The 13285-nt window shown below is 47.7% G+C and overlaps 1 protein-coding gene across 4 annotated transcripts in view; it reads left to right on the forward strand.

The window, feature by feature from the left end:
- The window catches only part of PCDH19 (protocadherin 19), a 111017-nt gene that overhangs the window by 87642 nt on the left and 10090 nt on the right, over positions 1–13285 (forward strand). The gene's annotated exons all lie outside the window — the stretch shown is intronic.

Raw genomic sequence — 13285 nt, forward strand, 5'->3', positions numbered from 1 at the left:
CCCCTCGCCGCTCTCCTGCCCCCGCTCTCCCTCCTCTCACCCCCCCCCCTCACCCCCTCCCTCCTCTCACCCCCCCCCCCCCCCCCCTCCCCCCTCCTCCCCCCTCTTCCTTTCCCCTCCTCCCCCTACACTCCTTCTTCATGCTGAGTGTAAAGAAGGCAACTCAACCCTGTCTTCCCAGTAATGAATCAATCTCAGCTTGGCATCAGGGCTGCTGCAGGGATATGGTTAAAGGGACCCTTCTCACAATCAGAAAAACATTGGATTGGAAATTTCAAGCTGGGGGTGTTCTCTAGGTATGAGCCAGCTCCTCCAGTTGGGGAAAAAGTGAGATCCCTGCATAGAGGCCCTGTATTGAGTTCAGAAAGGTCCTCGAGCCCGAGACTCACTAGCCAGAAGGGAGGCAAATTGCTGCAGCACATAATGAGCCCAAGGGGACTGAGTGATAGTACCCAGGTGTGCCTACAGCTCCAGCGGCCTGTGCTCAGCGCGGCTGTGCACTCCCATGGCTCACCTGCTGCGCCCTCCATGCCTCTCACAATTCTGTTGACCAGGGGACTTCAATTGGATCACAGCTTGACTTTTCTCCAGCTTCTTCCTCCTAACCTTGCTCCCCCACTGTTGATGATTCCTTAGAAATGTTTCCTATCCTCACAAAAAATAACTAAAAAAACCTGTTTCCTATCACAAAGGGCCCACCCAGAGGGAATTCAGGTCTTCAGTTTCATGCCTCCCCTTCCTTCTGAACTTTCTTCTGGCTTCTATAGCATCCACTTGGTCACTGCTTCTAAAATAGAGCTGTGTGGTTGGGGTTGATCAGTGGCCCCGTTCTTGTGAAGCCAGCCATGCAAGGTCTGATCAGAGCCGACTGCTTTGTTCCTGTTTCCCAGTGTGTCGTGGGAACCTTGGAGTTATTTTTGGTCCCTACCTAGGGCATACCAAAATGGTGGTGATACCATCTTCCTTCAGTTAACCTGTTATCACCCTTTCACCACCTACTTCCTTGGAGGCCTCCTTGTGGCCTGCCCTAGAGGGCTTAGAGTCAGTGGAAATCCTGGTGGGTCCTACCAAGTACCAATGAAATCATAGATCCTTGAAGTATTCCTGGTAGGCCTTCCAGGTACTGAACTCCCATCACTTAAGAAAACTACTCTCCATTCACTGAGTGCCTTGTCTTTGTTGGGGGTTGTCTGGCTTTTTGTAGTAGAGCAGAAAGAGCCTTGTTCCAGGAACCAGGGGACCAAGACCCAAGTGCTAACTGTGAGACTTTGTGCTTTTCAGTGCAGTTGGCTCATGCTCTAAAAATGAAGAGCTTGGCCTAGTGATCTCTAAGGGAATCTTCTAGCTCTAATATTCCTTGGATCTAGGAAATTCATATGGCCAAGTGGTACCTAAGGGTACTTAGGAAAGGGATTGGATTCTGTCTGGGTTTGCAGAAGGGCACTGGATTAGGAGTTAAAGGACTTGACTTTGAACCCTGCTCGTGACTGTATGACTTTGGCCAAGTCACTGAAGTTCTGTCTATTGTCCTTTGAGCCTCCTGACCCCACCAAACCTAACTTATTAAATCAAGGTCTGTCGGCTTTTCTCTGACTAGTTCCCCTTGGTTTTCAGATGTCTCTCTTTGGCCCAGTTCCATTTCCCACTCATCCTTTTGTCCTTCCTTTGCTTCTGGAAGGACTTTGATGAGAGCCTTCACCTCAAATGAGTTCCATAGGGTCTCCCTCTCCCACTTGTTTGGGGGGTTGCCTCTGTTCTCCCTCACAGCTCTGTTCCCCCTTTCTTAGCCAGCCTCCAGTCCAGGCTCAATGGTTCTCCTTTCCTTTGGAGGTTGAATTTACCCAAACTGGGCATTGGATCAATCTCGGAGAGTTCTGATTGCTGTTATCTCTAGTGTCCCTATTGGAAAGCCTTATTTTAAAAAGCCAAAACCCGAGTCCCCCTCTTTGAGGTCAGGCCAGCTCAGCCATAGTGACGGCGCCTGGATGGGCAACTGGAGGAGAAGACGAGTCAGGTTTTATTTTGTCCTTCAGCAATGTTCACTTCATTTATCCTGGCTTTTCTCTCCAGTCTCTCAGAGCTGTTGTCGCCTTTGTGTCGAGCCCTTTTCCTTTTGTGTACCTGTGTTTAAAGAACTAACTAGCTTGCTTCTTGTGTGCTCTGACTTTAGCTGCCCCACAGCCCTTCATTTCTACCATTGCATCCTGCCCCTCCCCCCCCAGCCTCAATTGACCAGATTTCCTTTTGTTTGCCTATACCTTGCCTATAAATTCTGGTACTTCAGTCAGCTTTTCTCTTTGGCTTAACCACTCTGGGCTCCTGACTCATTGGCTGAAGGGAATTCCAATTGTGGGTTCCCTCCTAACTTCCCTGGGAAAGGCAAGGGACAAAGCTGTTGGCATGGAGGGCCATAGTCATCCTTTTGACTTCCTAGGCCCAGCCCCTACCTCCCACCCTACTGCCTCATTCAGCTTAATTAATCCTACTTAACATATATACATCTTGTCAATTTTTCTTTGCTTAGGCCTATTTTTTTAAACATCTAATGATTTCTGCATTTTCATCCAGAAAAGAGCACAGAACTGGAGGAAGGATTGTGGAGGGGAAGGGCCTTTCTTACACCCAGTAAAGGGTGTAAGAATGGGGAAGCTCAGCCCTAGGCATGATGGGGAAGTTGGTTTTCAGTGACCCCTCTTGGTGCCTCTGGCTTAGTGCTCTCTGCCCCCATGGGTACCTCACCACTCAGGTCTCAGGGGTCCAGAGAACCCTTTGCTGTGCTACCCCTAGGTCCTAGATTTAGAATTTTAAGGGAAGCCTTTGAGGTCAGGCAGGGTAACCTCCTTCCTTGACAGAAGAGGAAACTGAGAGCCAGTGAGCTGAAGTGACGTGCCCAGGATCACAGCTTGTAAGTGGCAGAGGCAGATCGAGCCCAGCTCTTCCTGCCTTCAATCCAGCTCTCACTAGTCCTCAGCTGATCATTTCTGAGCCTCCAGAAATGGACTAGTCAGCATAGGAGGGAGATGAGCTAGGGCATGGGGGCCTGAGGCCCGTTGAGCAGCCAGAGTGGAAAACCTGAGTGGGGAAAGGGAGTAAAGGAGGGAAGGAGAACTACTGACCCAACGTGTTAGTCAGGACCAATGCCACTTGGGTCATCTTTTGGAAGCTAAAAATAACACTAGAGATTGGAGTTGGCCAAGACCTCAGATGTCTCCGAATTCAATCTCTACATTCTGCAAGTGAGGAAAGTGAGCTGCAGAAAGAGCCAGGACAGGTTGGGAAGCTGGGGCCTGGTGGGAGGGTGCAGCAGAAGCCCCGGGTGTGCAGTCAGAGGCCCAGGCATCCGATCAGAATGCCTGGGGGTTGCTGGGCATTCCCTGGCCCTTTCTCTAGCTGATCTTACTCATCTCTACTTGCCTCTGGTTGCTGAGGCACTGAGCTAATTCATGTTAAGATGTTAATGGCCTCTTCCTCACAGATCCTCTGTATTTGCATGGGGGTCCCTGGCCTCTGGTGCCCATGGCCACCTCCACAGGAGTGATGGCTAGCGCCTTGGCATACTTCCTCCTCAGTCCAGACAAGTAAAGGCCCCCTTTGGCAAAGACTGGAGTAAGTCTCAAGGTGCTTTCTCCCAGCTGTAAAGTTGGCCTCTGGATACAAGCAATGCACCAAAGACATTTTCGTTTCGCCTTTCCTTGTCCAAATAATTAGCAAGGTTTCAAACCTCCCTCACCAGGCTCTCTGGATGGAGGGGCTCAGCAGGACTATGTGCCAAGTGCCAGGGGCTGCCTCTGTCCTTTCTTCTTGTTCTGCATTTGAGAAGCTGGAGAGGCCTGTGAAGCCCCTTGGGAGTGCTGGTAGACAGGGGGAAAATCAACAGCCATGTGGAGAGTGTGAGGGAGGGAGAGAGGGTGGGTGAAGTTGGCCAGGTCTCCGGACTGTGGATCCTGGAATTTTCCAGAGGCCAAGGCCTGTTGATAGAGGCAAAGGAATGATCATATTTAACAAAGTGGCTTTAGAAGTTAATGGCATAACGACAAATTGTCTCTGTTGGCGTAGGGCTGGTGTTGTCCTTTGGGGTTTTCCAATTGTAGTTCTGGAATCTATCTGCCAAATCCTGTGAAGATGGCATTGGCATTCTGTGCTGTATGAGGAATTTGCTTCCTCTCCTTCCCAGTAGGAGTTCCTCAGTCCCTGGGCATGTCCATTGACCTTTCTGTTAATCATTAGCATCTAAGGAAATGGGAGAATAAGAAGGGGCCCAGCGTGAAGCAGAGGGTACTCCTACCCTGTATTGGACAGTCTTCAAGGTCAGGACCACTCCAGCTGTGTAAGCATGACCCTGGAGCTCTACTGTCTAATGGAAGAGGCCTATAGTTTGGGAGGGGCAGGCTAGGTCTGGTCAGCAGCCAGATATTCCCTCTGGTCCACACCCTGCAGGTCAACTTGCTCATCTTGGAAAGTCAAGAATGAGGATAGGCCAGATGGTCTCAGTTACATGGCTGTTTGAGGCTCCACCCCTTGTCAGCAGGAGATGGGAACCACCACAGAAAACAGGGGAAATGTGAAAGGGGATCGACAGTTCTGCCACATTGGGAGGGATCAGGACAGGAGGAAGCAGAATCCTCTCACATGCCATCCCCTGTAGGAATCCTTTTCTCATTCTCCCAGTCATTGGTGCCCTCCCCCTCCCCCTAAGACTATCCTGTATATGCTTGTCTGTTTATATGTTATCCCTCCCAGCAGAATGTTAGTGCCTTGAGGACGGGGGCTGTCTTTCCTGTTGTTTTTGTGACCCCAGCACCTGTAAAAGTGTCTTATACAGAGTGGGTATTTAATAACTGTTTATATTGGATTCAATTAGATGTTACTCCCCTGCTCAAAGAGCTTTAATGACTCCCTATTGCCTCCCAAATCCAATACAACCCATACCTAGTCTGGCTCCAACTTCCACTCATGAACTCCATGTTCCAGCCAAGTCAGCCTACTTACTCTACTCTCTACACAGTTTCCAATTCTGTGCCTTTGCCCAGGCTGTACCCTATGCCTGGATTGTAGTTCCTCCTTACCTTGGCTTCTTGGTATCCCTTGTTCCCTTTATGACTTGGTTCACATGTCACCCCCTATATGAGCCCCCCAACCCAAGTTGTTAGTACTATCCCAAATCCTTATACATATGGTACATATATATATATGGATCCATATATATAGATACATGTAAATATCTATCTGCACATATATATTATACATAAATTTATAGTTACTTAGCAGTGAACATATATTTCTGGACCTCTGCAGGATGTAAACCCTCGTGTCTTTGTATTTCCAGCAGTTAATAGCATGGTACCTAGCATATTTGAGTTAAGAAGTGCTTAGCAAATTGAATTGCATTGGAAATGAAGGAAACAAAAAGCAGTTGCTATCCAAAGTCAAGAAGCTAGAAAAGAAAAAAGGAGTAAAGGCATTGGAGATGGGAGCTGTGGTGGCTGGGCCCCAGAGCAGCAGCAGGTTTCATTGTTCCAATCTGAAAATGAAGAATGTGGTGAAAGCAGAGAGCAGGTCATTGCTTTGCTGAGGACAGACCCACCCTTCGGAAGGATCTGTTCTGGAAATCCCAAACTCTTCTCCTCCTGTTGCTGCCCTGTGGAAGGTGGTGTAGTGCAGTGGCTAGAGATGGGGAGGTCTACTGTTTTCAGGCTCAGTCTGTGCCTCATGCTGCCCATGTGGACCAGAGCACGTGTTGTCTAGAAATCTAGACAGCTCCATCTCCCCTCTTGCATTATGGATGCATGTGGCAAAGTTTGCATCTGGATCTTCTCTAGTCACTGGCTTCTTGGGTCTGCTAACTTTATTGACCCTCTATAGAGCTCACGTCCACCATCAATGAAATCTGGATGGAGTGAACCGGCTGAGAAGTCCTACTGAGCTAGTCTAACTCATGTATTGTTTGGTGGAGAGTTCAAGGCTTCAAAATAGTCATCTCTGGACAAGAGAACATACTTGAAAGTCTTTTGGTTTGGATTTGGGAAGGAGGAAGGTGGGAAGTATGATGCTATTGATTTTAGGGACTGATGAGTCCAATGAGGGAGACTGGAAGCTTATGGAAAAAGCTTATTCCTCAACAAATTCACTGTAAGATCATTGAGGCAGAGTGCCATTTGGTAGGCTTGAGGAGGGAAGTTACAAAAGGGATTTCCAAGAAGAATGGAGAAGGAAATCAGTCATCCCAGGGGCAACAATGCATTCTCAGTAAGGCAAGAGATTAGTGAGTGAAATCCTAGGGTTTATTGCATATAATATAGCACCATTTTGTTTGTGAACTACAGGAGCCCCTAAGATACTTGGGCTTTAGTGGACTTTTAGGAAGGCTGCTGCACTGACCAGCTGCCTCTCAGTCTTCCTCCACTTTCTGACAGAAGATGAATAACAGAAGCAGCAGTAGTCCTGTACCACATCCTGCCCTCCCCCACCCCACCCCTCATAGCCTTTGGTGGACATCTATATGTAGGAGAGGTGCCCCTTCCCACTGTACAAAATAGCTTCATCATCAAGAATGCAGGGAGTATTCCAATAGCGTTTTTTTGCTCATCTGACTTTTTGGGCCCAAATGTTGTTGAGCATCCATGATAGTCACTTGGTTCAAGGCTTAACCCCTAATCCAGGAGTGGGGAATCCCCTTAATAAAAGGATTTGTTCTGCAAAACTTGGACTCAAAGGGCTATACAGAGGGCCACATGTGGCCTTGAGGCCAACACAGGTACCCTACCCCTGCTCCTAATCACTTAGGCTCAATCTATCCATAGTTGATGGGGATCTGGAGACTGCTGGGCTCAGACCATGGGGTTCTAAAGCGTATTTGCTGGGTGGCCCAGCCAGGAAGCCTGTGATAGGCCCTCAGCAGGCCTCATTGGTCAGGCTGACTGTATCTGACACTGGAGGTTCCCTGTCACCAAGATGAAGTTGGCTTCCCTAGGCTTTGCCTGGTAGCCCAATGATATTTCTATGAAGGATGGAAGATGAAGCTGGCAGCTTCCAGTCAGCTGCAGTCTCCGCCCAGTTGGGCTTTTGCTGGTGTGTTTGCATTTAAGCCAATGCCCCATAGCCTTTGGGAATCCAAGGGAACAGTAGGCTTTTTATACAAGATTTTAAGCATTACTTCCCTAAATTCAGAATGGGGTGGAGGCAAGCAGGTGTAGACTGTCTGTAGCTATGCAGTTGAATTTCTCCTTTTCCTCAAGCATTCCTTAAGGATGATACTTATCACACATTCTGGGAAAAAAAAGGAACACAGCTGTTTCTAAGGACTAGAAGGAGGCTCCAGAACTGGGTAGTTACCAACAGTGGCCCCCAAGGTGGGGAGAGGCAACCAAGGTCCAGCCTATGTGGTTCTCTCATTCAGGGACACTGACTTCTGGGATGGCACACACACCAGAAGGGTCCTTAATTGGAGGCATGATCTTTCTGCCATATTCACGTTCCTAGGCATGTGGGTACAATTGGCAGTTTTACACATGGAATCCTAACTTAAATGCAAAGGAAGTAACAGCCTCACTAAGTACCTGTTGTGTATTATAAGCCCAAATAATAGAGGGCTGGCCTTGGAATCAGGAAGACAGAAAGCCTGTCTTTGAGACAGGTAACTACAGTGACCTTGACCAAGTCACTTAACTTCTCAGATGCTCCCAGGCAGTTCTCTAAGAGTCCAAGTTACAGGCAAATGGCTATATCAGTAGAGGGAGTTCCCAGACCTGGGAGTACCCTACATGGGTGAAATAAGATATCAAGACTCAAATACCCAACCATCACCCCCCCCCCAAATAAAGGTAAACAGAAAAAAATTCCCAGACCCTGTTGAGATGCTAGCCATTGTGTGTGGAATTAGCCTAATTCCACACAGTTCTTCCCACCATGCCACTCCCCATCATCTCTACATAATGATCACTCTGGAGTGATTTCTTTGTTGAAATATTGCTGACCTCCCATATTGAAATGGACAACACTGAGTTAAAAATGTAAATTTTTCATTTTGCATAAACTCTAGGAGAGACTCCCCATGGGAATGGAAGCATTTGTCAATGTCCTTGTTGGTTAGTTTCCTATAAGCATCTTACGCAGGAAAGATGTCAACACTGAAATTCCATGTATATGTGTGTATGAGTGTGTATAATGTGTGCGTGTGTGTAATTAATAACATTGGTGAATGCTTCAAAAGCCAGGAGATTAGAAAATGTGCTTCTGTCTCTCTCCCTCTTCCATACACCCCTGATCCAGCACCATTGGGGAAATCAGGGGTGATGCCTTGTCTTCATTTCTGAGTAAATGGTACTCCTTAACTCTTCATTTGAGAGCTGTTTGCATTTGGCCAAAGCTGATTATTTTATCCGGAGTTTTAGTAACCAGCTGGATTACTTGCTACTCAGTAACTGATAGAAACAAATCAAAAAAAGATTGCAAAGGGGAATTAAGAGGATAGAAAACCTCTGGGGCCACAGCGCATTATTTTAAAAAATGAATAATTATAGAATTACTCTACAGAGCCTATTTTGAAAGTGCAATGCCAACATCCTATATTTAGAGAAGCATGCGTCCTTCTCACCCTTTGGAGCTGCCAAACCCAAGGTTCAGAGATCATCTAATCTAGAACGGACCTTGTGTGTTCTCTGGACTTGGCGTTGACTCCTCTAAGCCTCACTCATCCTGTCAGGGAATGATGTTAGGCCCTGTAGTGTCAGGTCTCCAGACCTAGCTATAACCTAGTGGTGAAGGAGGAGTGTTTTGACAAATGTGGAACAAATACAATAAAGCTGGAAACTGGGAGAATAGAGTTTTTTGAGGCATGGATTATTGCAAGGGGAGATCTGAGATAAGGTTTTCAGTAAGACACATAAGGCAGTTAAAGATACAGTCCCAATGGACAGTGCTGTCTGAGTTTGGGTGGTAGTTGAGCAACCAAGAGTGGTTGATTTGGACTGGTGTCTCCCTTGTGAGCTGGGCTTCCTGACAGCTGTAGAGTGGAAACTCCTGGAAAGCAGGGACCATTTGCCATTTTGTCCTCATATCTAGAGTACCTAGTACAGGGCTGAGACTATAGGAGGTACCATGGATTAAGTGGGCTTCCACTGAAAAGCTTGGTGGCTGTCCTACATGGTGCCAGCTCCAGCCTCCTGTGCCATCTATGCCTGACCTGTTGTTTCACTTGTCTCTGTTTGAAGGGAGAGACGGGCAGAGCAGTGGGATGGGACAACGAGGCAGGAACTGCCCAGGGTGATGAGCATGACATTCTCCTTGGGGAAGGGCCTAACCCTAAGAAATCATTCTCTCAGTAGAGTAGACCAGGTTTGAGGGCAGGTTTGCTTCTTCCGGTGCAGATGGAAGAGCTCAGGGTCTGGAGTCAGAGGACCAGAGTCTGAATTCTGCTTCTGCCACTGGCCAAGTGACCTTGAACAAGTGACTTTCCTCCCCTGTGCCTCACTTTCCCAAATGAAGGAGATTGAACTGATAGCCCCAAGGTCCCTTCTAGTTCCAAATCTCTGATTCTGTGATCCACTTAGAGGTGAGCTGCCCTGGCCTTGCTCCCCAATTGGGCAGACTATAGAAGCCACGCCCCCAAAATACTCCTTAGCTTTTGCCCCAGCCTGAGAGCTTTAACTCTCAGTCATTCTCAAGGAAAGGGTAAGATTAGACAACTCAACATTGTCCATGGAAGACGGGTAATGATGAGTAGCCATATAAGGGAATGTTTGATCCTTTCCAGTTTCCCATTCATTATTCATATTTATTATTCATAAATTCCAGCACAAACGTTAGGCTTGCACCCCAGTGACATATCTGCATTTTATTTTCCCTTGATTTCTACCTGGTTTTGCAAATAAGGGCTGACCAGGTGGGGGCTGCTTCTCTTGCCCCCTTGTCTTTCTTGCCACTGTGTTCCTATTCACACAGTCTCTTTCGTACCATTATCACCCCTTGTATCTCTCCCCCCCCCATCTCTCTCCTTCTCTCTCTTTTTCTTAATGTTTCAGAAAAAAGATTTCTAACATGGAAAAGTGATATTTGAATAGATTCCCCCAAGGCAATCAATTTACTTTTAATTTGTCTGGAACTAAGCTTTTCTTTGTTGCAAGGGGGAAGGATGGAAACTGCTGTAAAATTTATTAGCTTCCAGGAAGATATTTGAAATGACTTTTTTTTTAATGATCATGCTGTTCGCTGTACCCAGAAGCCGGGTCGTTGTGGCGATTACAGTATTCCAGATGTTGCAGAAGAGACCCCGAAACACCAGGGTATTGCTTCAGTTCTGGGCCCTTCCGGGGCAGGCTGTTCAGTGGGAACAAAAACACAAGCCAGGGAGCTAATTGAGACTAACTCTTCTGAGTCCTCAGCACTGCCTCCCCCCCAGTATTTGTCTCTCCCCCATCCAGGCACAAGATATCTTGGCAGTCTTCAACCTTAAAGAGTTTAGAAGCCTCAGGTTCTCTTGGCTGAGGTGGTCTGCCGGGCTTCTTCTGTTGGAAACTCCAACATCCCATGAACTTAAAGAACATGTGTGAATTCCCATCGAGGGAAGCATTAACTTCTAGGGCTTTTGATTTTCTTAAGCCTTTCATTGACCACCACCACCACAATTTCTAACTGGCTCTTGTGTCCCACTGTTTCCTCCATCTTGCTCTCTGGGCCTAACTCATCCCTGTCCCCCGTTGTGGTACAGAATGCCAGCTTTGGAGTCAGAGTCCAAGTACCAGCACTTCTACTTTCTATCTGTGTGACCTTGTACAAGTCCCAGGGTATCAGTTTCCTCATCTGCAAAGTGAGAGTATTGGATCTGATGGTCCTTCCGGCTCTGGCGCTAGGGTCCTTTGAGTCTGATCAAAATGAGCAGTTAAAGAAGTAAAGGATTCTGCCTGGTGCTCCTGTTTGGCCAGTCTCTTTATGCCACTGCCTTCACTCCTAGTGTCACATAGACCAAATCGAATTGGCTGAGTTCTGGGAGGGCCACAAAGGGATGTATAACAACTACTGATCTTCTCCCTGGCTTTGCCCCATGTGTGCTTTTGCTTAGCTTAGCAGGGTCTTGGTATTGGTCCCCTTGGGCAACATTCATTGGGCCTGCTGCAGGGCCTTCCATTTCCCTCATAGGGCTTTCTCAAATGGTTTCTGAGCATCGAAATGAAGTCGAGCAATTTGTCAGCTGATTTTTCTCTGCCTTTGGAGCCCCAATGACAAAAGGCTCGAGGCCAGTCAGTCTCCGCTTATCTCAGTCACTGTCAGCGCCCTTTCTTTCAGAGGCTCAATTTTTACCAGCAGTATTCATCTTCGTTTCCCTGCTCCCCATGCAATAGCACAGATGACTCCCACTTAGACACATCTTGAAATCTCTTCTTTTCTGAATTGCATTGAATTGAGTCCCATCCCACCCCCCTTCCCCTGCAAAAATGGAAATTCCCCACACTCTTGTGATTGCCCAGATCGCAGCTGGGATTGTTGAACTGCATCGAGCACAAATATGAAATTGGGAAGCCCTTACACCTTCGTAGGCTTGAACTTGCTCGCTTTGCCCAGCTCAGCACTAAAGATTCCATCGAAGAGAATTCAGTTGCTTTGAATTCTGAAAGGACCATCCTTTTCATTTATTTTTGTGTTGTACTGGAGTAAGTAGATTTTGGTGCACGGTCTGAATGGCAGGAGTAGGTGGAGAGGTGAGGGGAGAGGGCTCCTCATTTCACCCCCACTGTCCAGCCAAGCATCAGACCTCAGTGGGATGTGGCAAGGCTGGCATTCAGGGGCTCTCCTCCCTCCCCCAGCTACTGACCAGACCCTATAGCACCCTTGTTTGTGAACTTGGCCAGGGCTTAGCTGGCTGCTATTTGTGAAGGTCTCGTCTAGTCCCCAGAGAAGTCACAGAATCCCAGAATCTCAAATTTGGATATGAATTCATCAACCATTTAGTGGAACCCCAACCTGAACAAAAACCACCCTTAATAACATTCCAGTCTCTGTAGGAAGCCCTTCAAGGAGGGGAAACTGAGGAAGCCTATCCCTCTTTGACATGTGATGCCTGCTAACTGCTGTGGGCTTCTAGAATGAGCTCAGGTGGCACTGCCCCCCAGCTACTGTACAGAGTCAGCCATACTGTGGCCTTGAAGGTTATCTCAGTCAAATTCCCTGTTTCTCTGCTCTGTGCCCAACCCCCTCTCACAGCTTGTGTGTGACCTTGGTTAAGTCACTAGATCTCTAGTTAGACTATATGGTCTCCAAGGGCCCTTCCAACTGTAAATCCTCTGATCTCAGAGCTCTCCTGAGCCACGAATCCAGACTTGCCTTTGTTGTGGTCCATTCTTCGGAGTGTTGCTAGATGACTGAAGTAAATTCAATGAGCTAATTTGGATTCCTTTTGATAATAGCTCCCTGCAGCTAAGATTTTTATTGAATACAGACCTTCATTGTGTTAACCCAAATTAGTGAGTGTCCAGTTGTGTTTCTTGACAAGAAGGCCTTTTGGCTCTCCCCGAATTCAACCAGCCCAGGCCCCGGTCCGAATAGTGGCAGTCATGAAGGGCAGAGAAGGGGAGAAGAAAGATGGGGACAAAACTGAGGGAGAAAGGTAAAGGAGAAGGCAGAAGGGAAGGAAGGAGGCATGAGTGTTGCCAATAAGAGACCCCTTCCCATGTGTATGTTCAAGTCCATTCCATATGCTACTTCCCATGATGCACTGCAAATGCTTGCATTGGTACCACCAAGTTCATAAGTCCCACAAAGTACCCAAGCGAGAGGATTTTGCTGGTGTCCCCTCTGGTGCTGGACAGATGGACTGGGCCTTTTCTTGGCAAAAACTCTTGGCCTTTCCAAAGGAATTGACACCCTCTTCCAACTTTAGAGCTTGGGAGGGCTGTCTTTTCAGGAGTCAAAGCTGTTGCTGAATCCTCCTCATGACTCTACACTGGACACCTTCCAGATAGCATTGGAGTGCTCAGGGTAGGGCAGTCACAGGATCTTGGCCTCTCACACTTGGAAAGGTCTTCAGAAAGGATTTCGATGGCCTTGGAATCGAATCCATCCTTCCCTCCTTCCCCTCCAAAATTGTCTCTAGAAGCCCACAGGAGGTGGCCCAGTCTCTCTGCCTAAAGACCTTCAGTGAGAAGCCCATCCCCTCCATTTGGGGCTACCTCTCATGGTTAGGAAGTTTTCCCTGACTTCAAGCCTCAATTTGCAGCTTTGTTGTTCCCCATCCCCACCCCTAGGGTTCCTGCTTCTATCCTTGGGGGCCAATCAGAACCAGGTCAATCCCCCT

This window comes from Petaurus breviceps, unplaced genomic scaffold, assembly GCF_028583685.1.
Source record: "Petaurus breviceps papuanus isolate PSGF00001 unplaced genomic scaffold, PetGlider_PUasm1.0 90681, whole genome shotgun sequence".
Lineage (NCBI taxonomy): Eukaryota > Metazoa > Chordata > Mammalia > Diprotodontia > Petauridae > Petaurus > Petaurus breviceps.